The 11,698-nt window shown below is 38.6% G+C and overlaps 2 pseudogenes; both read right to left on the reverse strand.

The window, feature by feature from the left end:
* Positions 1-430: 430 nt before the first annotated feature.
* On the reverse strand, positions 431-745 carry LOC145163595 (putative mitochondrial protein AtMg00820 pseudogene; annotated as a pseudogene).
* A 10,310-nt stretch (positions 746-11,055) lies between these two features.
* Positions 11,056-11,370, reverse strand: LOC145163596 (putative mitochondrial protein AtMg00820 pseudogene; annotated as a pseudogene).
* Positions 11,371-11,698: the final 328 nt, after the last annotated feature.

Genomic DNA, 11,698 nt, shown 5'->3' on the forward strand with positions numbered 1-11,698 from the left:
CTCTTGACCAATGAAGATTCCCTTAGGAGATTGACTAACTTGTAGACCTAGGAAGTAGTTGAGCTCACCCATCGTACTCATTCTAAATTTTCTTTTCATCAACTCGGCAAACTCATCACTAAGGTCCTTGTTGGTTGAACTGAATATGATGTCGTCGACGTAGATTTGCACGACGATCAGATAGTTGTTGTGGATTTTCCTAAAGAGAGTGGAATCGATAGAACCTCTTTGAAACTTGGAATCTTCTAAGAACTTGGACAATGTTCCACACCATGCTCTTGGGGCTTGTTTCAATCCATAGACAACCTTTTGAAGCTTATAGCAATGGTTTGGGAACCTTGGATCTTTGAATCCAGGAGGTTGTTAAACATAGACATACCTATCGATTTCTCCATTCAAGAATGCAGACTGCACATCCATTTGGTAGACCTTAAAATTCTTGTGTCAAATGCCATGAAATCTTAATGGCGTCTATTCTTGCAACAGGTGAAAAGGTTTCATCATAGTCTATGCATTCTTGTTGCGAGTAGCCTTTGACAACTAGTCTGTCTTTGTTCCTAATGATGACTCCATCTTCATCACTTTTGTTCCTATAGACCCATTTTGAACCAACAACTGATACTCCTTCTCGTGTTGGCACTAAGTCCCACACGTTGTTGCGTTCAAATTCAGCTAACTCTTCTTGCATTGCTTTTACCCAATCTGCATCTTGTAGAGCCTCTTTGATTCCTTTAGGCTCTATCATGGATAGAAAGCTTGCATATAGACATTCATTCTTGGTTGTTGAACGAGTCACTACTCCAGAATCTACATCACCTATGATTTGATCGGCTGGATGATCCTTTGTCCATTTTGTGAGGCGAGTTTCCTTAAGGATTTGAGGAGTTCAAACTACCTCATATTGTTCTCTTGGATATGGAGGGTAGTCAGAAGTGAATGTTCCTTCAAAAAGATCGTCTTGGAAGAGTCCAGAACTACCTGAAACAGGTGGTTCCCCCTCGACTGTTGCATGCTTGAATTCAATAGATGGAGTGGATGTGAAGGAACTTGAAGGACTGGAACCAGTCGAGTGGGGTTCCCGCTGAAACCATGGACTGAATGGTTGGGAAGATTGTAAAGTACCTTTAAGAATGGAACCATTCAAAGGTGGTTCCCCCTCGAAAGATGCAGTGACTGGTGCTATGATTGGTCCATATTGATGATGGGAGGTTGGGGTAGAAGGTTCAGAAGATTCTAAAGGACTTTTAGGGATAGAATCATTAGAAGATGGTTCCCCCTCAACCGAACCTTTGGTGGACCTGGGGTCTTTTGATGGTTGATGAGGTTGAGAGACATCAGGAGAAGCTATTTTTGTTAGCTTTTCTGATTCTAGGGCAGAAGGTTGAGTTGGAAAAAGGAAATCAAAATCTACTTCAATAGCATGGGCTGGAGTAGAAGAATTAACAGGTGATGGCTGGTTCATTTTATCAAAAGGTACTACCATTTGAGGACCAAAGTGGTTTGGATCCAGAACCCTTACATAACTTTCATCAAAAGTGACATCACTGCTTTCCTCTATCACCCTGGTTCTTTTGTTCAGAACTCTATAGGTTGCAACATGAAGGCAATATCCAAGAAAGATACCTTCATCAGCCTTGGGTGCAAATTTCCCTAGTTGATCCCTATTGTTCTTGATGTAGCAACGACAGCCAAAGATGTGAAAGAATTTGACGTTGGGCTTCCTCTTGTTCATTGCTTCATAGGGAGTGACTTCAAGCCTATTGTTGATTAGGGATCTGTTTTGAGTGAAACACGCAGCTGCAGTGGCTTCAGGCCAGAAGTATTGTGGTAGGTTTGCGAAGATTAACATGGATCGAGTAGCTTCACATAGTGTCCGGTTCTTCCGTTCAACTACACCATTTTGTTGTGGAGTGTAGGGTGCAGAAAAATTGTGCTCGATGCCTTTGGATACAAGAAAGCTATATAAGGTGTTGTTCTTGAATTCGCCACCATTGTCACTTCTCAGTCTTCTAAGTGGCTTGCCTACCCTAACTTCTATGTAGTGAATGAAGTTAATTAACTCATTGGTGGTTTCAGATTTGTTTCGCAGAAACTAAACCCAAGTGAATTTGGTATGGTCATCCACAATCACAAGAATGTATCTCTTACCACTTAAGCTTGGAACTATAGTGGAACCACACAGATCAATATGTATAAGCTGAAGAGGTTCAGATACACTGTGTTCTGTTATACTTTTGTGCGGAGATTTGGAAATTTTGCCTTGTTCACAGGTAGCACAAAGTATATCATTGTCAAGTTTTAACAATGGTAGCCCTCTCACAAGATCCTTTCCAATAAGTTTGTTGACATAACCAAAGTTGAGGTGAGAGAGTCTTCTATGCCACAACCTACTGATGTTAGAGGCAGCTTTGGAAAGAAGACAAATATTTGGGGTTCCCTCAATTAGTTCAATATCAAGAGGATACATGTTCCCATTTCGTGGGGAATCAACAAGGATGCGCTTGTTGGTATCCATAATCAAACTCTTGGTTTTGGTGAACAAAACCTCATGATTATTGTCACACAGTTGTGCAACACTAATAAGGTTATGTTTAAGACCGTCTACATACCCTACACGCTTAACGGTAAAGTTCTCGTTTGATATGTTTCCATGTCCCATAACTTCTCCCTTCATGTTGTTTCCAAAAGTAACATACTGACCTGGCGTTGTGATCTTGAAATCTCTGAGATATCCTTTGTGCCCGGTCATGTGCCTGGAGCATCCACTGTCAATGTACCATGTATCGTCATGTGGTACCCCGGCACAAAAAGCTAGCATTTAGAGAGAAGGTTTAGGTGCCCATGTTTGTTTGGGTCCTTGAGTGTTAGCTTCCTTCGGACTCTTGGGAGTTGGGACAGTCTTTTCATGTTTTGCATCAACCACTTTGGGTTTTGCTTGGTTTTTAGAAACCTTGGTTTTGACCTTTTTAGTGGTCTTATTTTAAGGTTTGGTCTGTGGGAAAAGGGAGAGTTGGTGAACTGAGTAGAATTTCCTAGAGAGGGGAATCCATAGTTCACAGGCATTCCAAATTCATCAAACATAGGAAACTGGGTATTTCCCCCGAACTGATTGATCATTGGAAACCCAGATTTTCCCCCAAACATGTGATTCCCTCCTATGGATGGAGAAAAACCACAGCATGGACCAATAATAGAATTCATAGGGTAATTACTATTCTGATACATGAAAGTGTTGGTTTGAACAGGTCTTGGTCTCATCATTTCAGACAGATCGGGAAGATTGTTAGGTCTGAAATTATTCTGATAGTGAATTCCAGTTTGCTTTGGAAATCCAGAATTTGAGAAACCATGATTGGAAGAAGAGGTTCTTTGAGCCCTTGAAGTTTTAGGAGGACTGGAATGTCTGGTTTTCCCTTGGCTGTGCTTAGCCTTAGGTACTCTCTTGGTCTTCCTATCCTTTTCATTATTTGTAATCTTAACCACTTTGGGTTTTGAAGAATGGACTACAGTTGGTCCTTGTTCTTTAGAGACATCAATTTTCTCTTTTCCCTTGTCTTTAGAGACATTAGTTGGCTTTACAATTGTCTCTTGTTGTTTAGGACTGGGTGAAGAGAATTTGATTGGAACAAAAGGTCTCTTGAGTATTTCAACAACAGTTTTCTCATTACTCACAGTCTTCAAGGTTTCATCCTTGTTAACTGACATTGGATACTTCCCAGTCTGTTGTTTTGTTAGAGTATTTACATCCTAAGTCCTTTGTTCCAGAGACAGAAGAATTAAAAGATGGAAATGTTTATTGACTGAGGAATTCAATGGGTTCAGTCTTGGAATATCCTATTGGTTCATATGATTTGGGCTGTTTATCACTAGATTTAGAGTCAAGGATATTTGATTTTTCAGAAGTGGCATCTTCTGAATTGAAACTTTCCATGGTGGGACATTCAAGAGAAATTCTACTGGAGAGTCAAACTTAGTGTCCAAGTCTGGAATATCATGGGATGATGAGACTTCCAATGGGATGCTTGAGAATGAAGTGGCAATTACATCAGGACTGCAAGTTACCACCTCTTCTTGATACTCATTGTCTCCAGTGAAGATACTTGGATCACATGGTAACAACTCTGGTTGAGTATTGAGTCCCATGATTTCCTTGTTCATTTCATCATAACCAAGACCATATTTGATCCATGATGGTTTTGGTCCCTTGAGAATGGCATGTGAGTTCTGTTCAAGAAGGGTTTTGGATGCCTTATAACTATTGATTTTTGTATTGATTTGGGAGTACATCTCACGATTGTCTTTTGCAATAATGTCACGTTGATTCAATACAATTTCATATTGTTCAACTGATGTAAGATGTGCCTCAATTTTGATTGCAAGGTCACTTTCTAACTTAGCCATACGACATCTCAATTCTTCAAGTCTGAACTGAGTGTCGGTCAGTTCATCTTTGTAATAACTGACACGATAATCAGCATTCGTGACATATTCTTTGATTATTTCAGTAACATGGTCAATGTCATCATTAAAAGGCTCAATAGTTAAATGATTATCACGAAGCATAAAGTGTACCTTTTCAACAACTTGTTGATGGAGAGGAGAAGGCTCTTTGTCATCATCAGCCATGAAGCAGAAGTAGTTTTTGTAGGCTTCAGTTTCTTCTGCTTGATCCACTTCATCATCTGTTTCCCAGACTTCCACATTTAGAGTTTCCATGTGACATCCCCATTTTCACGTCCAGAAAAGACCGATTTGTTTATGCTTCATTTTTAAAATCAGAGTATGCTTTTAAAGAAAAGTGTTGCGGAATTTTGTTCCTAGAAAAACATGATAAATATGTTATCAAAGCATTTTCGAAGAAATGTATTTTATTCTTTTTAAAACCTTGGGATGTCAACGTCAATACAGAAACATAAGCATAAACAGAACTTACATTCATTTACACTAGTGATCTACATCTCTTTAATCCCTCAGTGTAGTGTAGCTTTATATCGACACCTGTGATACAAATAAACTGAGTGGGTCAGGTTGGGAAACCTGGTGAGTACATAGGGTTTCCAACCCACAATAATAAAGTTATTATGTGTTATCATCAAACAATTAACCCAATTACCCATCCCCAATATTTTCTTTAATTCCTAAGGATCTACCCTAAGAATCATCTATCACTCATTCCTAAGGGTTTTCCTAAGGAATAGGCACGAAGTCCATCGTCGCCAGGGTTTATACAACGTGATCAAGTACATGAATCAAAGATCAAAAACAAAAGATCATTCATGACAACTATGGTTAGAAAGAACTTAATTCTCACCTCAGTTTGGTAATGAACCATGAGAATGGATATGCCAAGATGATGATCAACAGGAAGGTAGACTAGATACACTTATGATCACAAACGACTTGATGATCATGTATTGCTCTTGACTGATTGAAATGTTGCTCCAAAACAAAAGCATGAATGATCACTTTGATCATATATGATGATTGTAGACACGATGCACATCCAATGATCCAAAACAAAATCTGATCAATAAATGTTCAGATAGTATATGCTCACGTTATGAATAAAAAAAATAATGGCATCTGAATGGATCAAAGAAAAACATAAAACCAACGATCAAGTCTAGGGTTTTAAAAAAACGGATGAGAACCTGATCAATTAAAACAAAGATGAGATATGATAGGCTACTCTCAACATATCGTCAATGGTGATCAAGTGATGATTTGTCAAAAAAAACTTTGGATGGCACTAGGAAATTGTTGATGCGCTAAAGAGTTTGATCAGAAGGTTGCGAGATTTATTGTGCGCCAAGGGATTTTGATGTTAGAGAAGATTGATGGCGCAAGAGAGTGTTTTTGGTAGGAGAAGGCTGAAGGGATGATGCGCCAAAAAAAATGAGGAAAGGGATGATGCTCATGAGGGTTGAGTAGGGATGGCGCACATAGGATTGGAGTATGGTGCAAGAGAAGGCTATCAGTTAGGGTGTTGTGCCTAAAAAAAAGAAGGTGCGCCAAGGGTTTTTTGGGTGTATCGATCATATGAGCGATGTGCCAAACAATGAAACGCAATGCTTGATTCCTTCGATTGCTAGCAGATTGACAAAGAAGGAGACTTCATGATGCACAATGTCTTGTCGAACTCTGATGCGCCAAGATGTTAATCGAACTCTGAAGCGCCAATAGCTACTCTGATGTCGGATGCGCCAAGGAGTCGACGTAATATAATATAGAGGGAATGTGTCGATCCAGGTGAACGTGAGATAAGAGATGGCGCAAGAAGTCATGTTGGCTTCTCACAAGATTTCAATCGGTAGGAGATGTTGCACCAAAACCTGATGTTGTGCAATAGAGATTGGATCAGCAGGAGATGATATGGCGCAAGTAGGATCTTGATGCTCAAGAGAAGAAGAAAAAAAATATTGCGCAAGAGGTATCTTGGTTTGCTTGATCACGAATAGAAGTGTGGAACAAGAAAAAAAGTGTGGCTCAAGAAGGTATCCTTGATTTTGCTTGATGATTACGAAGAAAAAGAGGTTGAGCAAGAGAGGGTTGTAAGGGTCAAGAGGAGTTGCGAAATAAGGAATGGCTCAATAGGGGATACGAAATCCTTGTTGATCACGAATGGCTCAAAAGGGCACATTAAATCCTTGTTGATCACAATTAGGGTTTGAGATAAAAAAAAACTTGTGGCTCAAGAAGGATTTTCGAAAATTGAGTACTTGTTTAGCCAAATTAGGGTTTGCAACTTAAGAAGGCTTATGGCTCAAGAGGGATTTCGGAAATAGGGAAGTTGTTGAGCCAAATTAGGGTTTGCAACAAAAGAAGGCTTATGGCTCAAGAGGGATTTCGAAAATAGGCTGGTTGTTGAGCCAAACTAGGGTTTTGAAACAAAAAAAACTTGTGGCTCAAGAGTGATTTTCGAAATTGGGTTGGTTGTTGAGCCAAACTAGGGTTTTGCAACAAAAAGACTTATGGCTCAAGAGTGATTTTTGAAATTGGGTTGGTTGTTGAGCCAAACTAGGGTTTTGGAACAAAAAACTTGTGGCTCAAGAGTGACTTTCGAAATTGGGATGGTTGTTGAGCCAAATTTAATGTTGTGCCAAGACTGCTTGTTGCTCACTAACTGAAGTTGCATGTTGCATACGCGGCTGTTGCTCACGAAGCCTTGTTGCTCACGAAGCCTTGTTGCTCCAAGCGAGTATGAGAGTAAGAATTTGTGAGAGAGTGAAAAAGCAAGAATGAGAAGTAGAAGTGAGGTATTTATAGGTGAAGGTTCCTAGGGTTTCTCAATGGGCCGAAATAGGGCTTTCATGGGCCAACTTGTGGGCCCAGAGGCTTGGATGTTACTCAAGTATAAATAGGAGAATGTCAACCTGAGTCGCAAGCGCGAGAATGATGCTTTGAGAATCAAGAAAGAAAAGGCGGTGCATGCATGGATGTTATCTTTGAGACGTGCATGACACCTAAGGAATGACCTACTTGAAATGTGCATGACCTACTTGACACATGCATGACTCATTAAAAACGTGTATGTCCTATTCAAAACGTGCATGGCACATTTATTATGCTCTATGTGGATTTGATGAGCCACATAGGCGTGATGCATCAAGTGGCTGAAGATGCTTCAAGCTGTTGATCATGTGCCAATGTTCTTGATCATGCTCCAATGTTGTTGAACATGTTCCAATGTTCTTGAGCATGCTCTAATGCTCTTGAAAATGCTTCAATGTTCTTGAACATGCTCCAAGTGATTGAAGAAGCTCCAAGCTGGTCCAAGTGATCAAGATCCTTCAAGTTGGTGAAATTGCTCCAAGATACTTCCAGTTGATCGAGATGATGAAGATGGTCCAAGATGCCTTAAGATGATCAAGTTGATGAAGATGGTGCAACATGCCTCAAGATGATCAAGATGAATGAAGATGCTTCATTCATTCGTCCAGTTGGTCCAAAGAAGAGGAGATGGTCCAAGATGGTCCAAGTTGGATGTTGTTGCTCCAAATGTGGTCCATGTACCTGAAGTTGTTCCATGTTGGTCCAATAGCACGAAGTTGCTTCAAGATGGTTCTTAAAGCTTTTGATCTTGAACTTCTTCACAATATACAAGAATGCTCCATAAACCAAGACAAGCACATATGGTTTACTTGAAGAGGATGATCCATTGTCATAAGATGCTCCACTTGGCTCAGGATGTTCCATGATCAAGTAAGTGATATTCTCTATCTAACTTAGCTGCTTTACCTAGATTCTAAGGCATTAGTTAAACATAAAGTATAAAAGTGCAAACACTAAATAATCTAACGTTGAAAGTGATGTGTGTGCATATAGATAGAGAATTTGAGAAGGGAATAGTAAGATGCAGTGAAGTGTGTGCATGTGAAAACAAAAACTGTAAGGCAACACTAGTTGACTGATTTAGAGGGATTGAGGATTATCTTGTTGTTACTTACAGATTTATCAAGTAACTAAATTCTGTGTATGATTCTTCACTTCGCGTTGTAAAGAATTCTCTTTGTTGATTATTACTTTTGAATTACTTAACATCACAAAGAATAACCCGATTTGTACTCACCAATTATGTCTCACCGCAATGCGTATATTTGTGTCTAAGGCCTAGTTACTTCCCAAGCCCTAAATACTGACAATCCTCATAAACGTTCCCCACTTATTTTGAATAACATTCATTTTTGGCATTCCTACCACCTATACCTTCTTATTGACCCCTTTCGTTTCAAAAGGTATCGCCAAATTCCAAGTGACACGACTTTAGAAGAAAAAATAATATATATAATAGTTGACCTGATAATATAACTATACTCTTTTTTTTGATTTTTTTTTATTTTTTTTAATCTTTTCTTATAACTCTAACTTTGACAAAGTATACAAGCAAATAATTCTTATCTTTACTTCTATTTGTACTTTAGTTCGTGACTTTCTAAGAAGTTCATTGGAGTGCTCGGAATCGCTTAGGTCACTAATAGAGTCCATGAATTTCTATGAAACCCTTTTAAACAATATTTCTTCCCATCCATCCAAGCTTTTATAATTAGGTGGATAGGTATAAATATATCGTTGGGGGGAATACTCATCGGGTCCCAAAGGTCACAGATTGACTCCACTCCTGAACTATAACTTATTTTATATATAACTAGACTCAAAATGCAAAAATTAAACAGATAAACTTGGAACTTGACTCTCTTTGTTTTAACTAAGAAGCTTTTTATTGGGTATAGATATTCACAAAGCAAAACTTTTTATGTCCCTCAAACTACACAAGTTCGCGTTTTTGTCTCATGAGTTCACTGGGAAAGGGAAGCCACAAATATACTATAACACATTGACTTAACTAAACCTTAGAGTTTGTCTCAAATTATCCCACATAACATTAGTACTTGATGTATGTTATAACTCTAAGTAGAGTATAACCATGAAGCTTGTTAATGGTTACTGAAGTACCAATATTAGTTGTGTACTAAAGCAAACGGAAGAACCACATAATTTAGTATTTTGAAAAATCATTAAAGTGTGGAGCAACTAACCTTCTTCATTTGCATAGTTGTGATGACAACTTGCATTTTCCTAAAAAAAATAAAGATAAAATCTTTTAGGTATTTTCTTTTGTTTAAAGTAAAGACACAATATAGAAAATAAAATCTTTTTGTAGTTTTCTCTTATGTAAAAATAAAAAAATAAAAAAAAACTTTTTGGGTTTTTATTGTGGAAAATAAAAATGAAAGTAAAATCTTTTTGGAGTTTTCCTGTTGTGTAAAATAAAGCAAAAATAAAATAAAGTAAAAAATAAAATATTTTTTGAGTTTTCTTAAAAAAACTTTTGAAAAATTTAAATGCCTAGAGAATCTAGATTAAGCATGCCAAGTCGTCCTAGAAAGTGTAAGAACTTGGATTCATCTAGAGCTTTTGTGAACACATCTGCAGTCTCTTCTTCTGTAGGAACAAAATGAAGCTCAATATGACCTTTCTGAATACTATCTTTTAGGAAGTGATACTAATATTAATGTGCTTGGTCATTGAGTGGTTGACTCGATTGTGAGAGATTGCAATTGCATTCTTAAAGTCACAATAGATTGGGATCTGTTGCATTTTGAATCCATAATCTCTCAGTTGTGTTTGCATCCAGAGAACTTGAGAACAACAGTTGGCAGCAGCAACGTACTCAGCTTCAGCAGTAGAGGTTGAAACACATGTTTGCTTCTTAGAGGTCCAACTAACCAACCTACCTCCTAAGAATTGACAGCTACCAGAAGTGCTCTTTCTGTCAAGCTTGCATCCTCCATAATCAGAGTCAGTAAAGGCTTGGAGATAGAAGTTGCATTTAGCAGGATATAATAGACCCAGAGATGCAGTTCCCTTCAGATATTTGAAAAGTCTTTTGACTGCTATGAGATGTGGTGATTGGCTTGAAAGCGCGCACACAGACATGTTGAAAATATGATGTCTGGTCGACTAGCTGTAAGATACAATAATGAGCCAATCATTCCTCTGTAGTGTTTCTGATCTACAGATTTCCCATCAAGGTCTGAATCAAGCTTGTAAGATGTAGACATTGGTGTCTTTGCACTTGATGCATTCTCCATGGAGTATCTCTTCAACAGATTTTTGATGTACTTCTCTTGACCAATGAAGATTCCCTTAGGAGATTGACTAACTTGTAGACCTAGGAAGTAGTTGAGCTCACCCATCGTACTCATTCTAAATTTTCTTTTCATCAACTCGGCAAACTCATCACTAAGGTCCTTGTTGGTTGAACCGAATATGATGTCATCGACGTAGATTTGCACGACGATCAGATAGTTGTTGTGGATTTTCCTAAAGAGAGTGGAATCGATAGAACCTCTTTGAAACTTGGAATCTTCTAAGAACTTGGACAATGTTCCACACCATGCTCTTGGGGCTTGTTTCAATCCATAGATAACCTTTTGAAGCTTATAGCAATGGTTTGGGAACCTTGGATCTTTGAATCCAGGAGGTTGTTAAACATAGACATACCTATCGATTTCTCCATTCAAGAATGCAGACTGCACATCCATTTGGTAGACCTTAAAATTCTTGTGTCAAATGCCATGAAATCTTAATGGCGTCTATTCTTGCAACAGGTGAAAAGGTTTCATCATAGTCTATGCATTCTTGTTGCGAGTAGCCTTTGACAACTAGTCTGTCTTTGTTCCTAATGATGACTCCATCTTCATCACTTTTGTTCCTATAGACCCATTTTGAACCAACAACTGATACTCCTTCTCGTGTTGGCACTAAGTCCCACACGTTGTTGCGTTCAAATTCAGCTAACTCTTCTTGCATTGCTTTTACCCAATCTGCATCTTGTAGAGCCTCTTTGATTCCTTTAGGCTCTATCATGGATAGAAAGCTTGCATATAGACATTCATTCTTGGTTGTTGAACGAGTCACTACTCCAGAATCTACATCACCTATGATTTGATCGGCTGGATGATCCTTTGTCCATTTTGTGAGGCGAGTTTCCTTAAGGATTTGAGGAGTTCAAACTACCTCATATTGTTCTCTTGGATATGGAGGGTAGTCAGAAGTGAATGTTCCTTCAAAAAGATCGTCTTGGAAGAGTCCAGAACTACCTGAAACAGGTGGTTCCCCCTCGACTGTTGCATGCTTGAATTCAATAGATGGAGTGGATGTGAAGGAACTTGAAGGACTGGAACCAGTCGAGTGG

Source organism: Lactuca virosa, chromosome 3 (assembly GCF_052849685.1).
Source record: "Lactuca virosa cultivar CGN04683 chromosome 3, Lactuca_virosa_CGN04683_v6, whole genome shotgun sequence".
Taxonomy (NCBI): Eukaryota; Viridiplantae; Streptophyta; class Magnoliopsida; order Asterales; family Asteraceae; genus Lactuca; species Lactuca virosa.